The sequence below is a fragment of the Pundamilia nyererei genome, unplaced genomic scaffold, assembly GCF_000239375.1.
Source record: "Pundamilia nyererei isolate P.nyererei 1_Seehausen unplaced genomic scaffold, PunNye1.0 scaffold00300, whole genome shotgun sequence".
Lineage (NCBI taxonomy): Eukaryota > Metazoa > Chordata > Actinopteri > Cichliformes > Cichlidae > Pundamilia > Pundamilia nyererei.
In genome coordinates, this window is record NW_005187701.1 from 454,868 (window position 1) to 457,093 (window position 2,226).

Sequence of the window (2,226 nt, forward strand, 5' to 3'; positions counted from 1 at the left end):
TTATAAGCACATTTAAAACCAACACAGGTTTACCAAAGTGCTGCACATAGTAAAAAGTAACAAGTAGTGGTGCGGATCGATATTGAAATACCGATTCTTCTGATACCAGTAATTTATGTTCTAGAATCGATTCTCATATTAAAATATCAATATTTTAGTACTTTGGGGTAAATTTGTAGTTTTATTACAATTACATAATACAAGTATATATGAAATATAATGAAACAGTCTTTGTACAAAGTATCAGTATCGGATCAGTATCGTCGATACCACCCTGAATTTTACTTGGTATCGGATCGGAAAGGAAATAAGTGGTATCGTACATCACTAGTAACAAGTAGATCAAACACACACAAAGAACAACACAAAACTTAGTCACAATTAAGTTTGAGGATAAAAGCCAATTCTACAACATACTGGAAGCCCGTGTAAATGAGCCAAGACTGGGGAAATATGGCCATGTTCACGAGTGCCTATCAAGAGTTCGGCTTCAGCATTCTGAACTAGCTCAAGACAAGAGAGCAGAGCCTGGCTGATACCAAAATAAACACTGTTACAGTAGTCAAGCCTGGATGAAATAAATGCATGTATCACTTTCTCGAAGTCAGCAAATGACAAAATGTTCTTAGTTTTTGCAAAGACCCTGAGCTGGAAGAAGCTTTTACTACAGAATTTATTTGTTTCTCAAATAAAAAGCTGCTATCAAAGAACTCAGATTCTCTGCAAAGGGATTTCTGGTCTTTTCCAGAGGACCAAGGTCAACCTTCAGAGAAAAGCGATGCACATTAACTGGCTGTTGTGAAATCATATTTGCTTCTTGTAGATGATTTTTCTTTTTTATTAAACTATTTCTAACCAATCAAATAATTATTAACAATTATAATAATTATTAAATTTAATAAATAAATTGTTAAATTTGTAGTTAAATTTTTAATTATTATCCAATTTTTTCATTTATTTTTAATTTTGGTTTTGTTGAAGGCATTCAACACCTCTTTACACCACACACACTTAGTCACAATTAAAAGCCAGAGAGAAAAAAATGTGTTTTCAAATGAGTTTTAAAAATGTCAAGTGTTGGAGAGATGAGCTGGAAGAAGCTTTTACAACAGAATTTGTTTCTCAAATAAAAAGCTGCTATCAAAGAACACTCCCAGATTCTCTGCAAAGGGATTTCTGGCCTTTTCCAGAGGACCAAGGTCAACCTTCAGAGAAAAGCAAGGGTCAGAAGGTTCAAATAGTACAATCTCAGTTTTTTGGTTGTTTACACTAAAAAAATGTAATGCAAACCACGATTTAATGTCATCACGGCAGTCTAGCAAAACGTTTAGAGAGTCCGTAGAATTCTTTTTAAGAGGAAAGTAAATTTTAGAATCATTGGCATAATAGTGAAATGAGATTCCTTGTTTCCTGAAAATAGAGTCTAATGGGAGCATGTAAAGGGAAAAGAGTACTGGGCCCAGGATAGATCCTTGAGGGACCCCATATGTAAGGGGGGTCGATAAGCGGAAGCGAATGGATGGATGGATGGATCATTAAGAACTTTTAAAAGCACAGTTTCAGTGCATGTAGTGCTTTGAAACTGAGATGTCATTCATTTCCAGAAAAGCCTGGAGTTGAAGAAAAACAATTTTTTTCCAGGATTTTGGACAGGAAGGGGAGTTTAGAGATTGGCCTAAAATTTGACAGAACTGAGATTAGGTTATTAAAGAACTGAATGCAAGAGATGTTAATAATGTTTAAAACGTTGGGTCCAATAGTGTCAAAGACTTCTTTGAAATATAATAATGTCGAGGTGACACATAGAGGGCTCATAGAGGAATCATAAGCTGGAGGGGAGATGTGAGACCTGATAGTAGCAACCAACCTACCAAATATATGAGAAACAAAATTCTTCCATGGCCTCAAAAGTGACAAATGTCCTCTTTAAAGTAAATAAGTTGCGTTAATTTCTGCTAGTAATAGACTACTTCTTGCAGAAATTTAATCACGTAAGTAACCATGCAAATTTCCATCTGATGCGAGATTTTTCATGATTTTCGTGCATTTAAAGCTTGTTTTTAAATCTCTCCAACGTATTACAAGCCTCAAATTCAGCTTTTTAAGCAATTCACTGGTGAATTTGTTAATCTGCTTATTATGATTATTTCAATGAACGTCCCCAGTGATGGTCATTTATATGATCTTTACCACTAATTGACAAGACTGAGAACATATAATTATTTG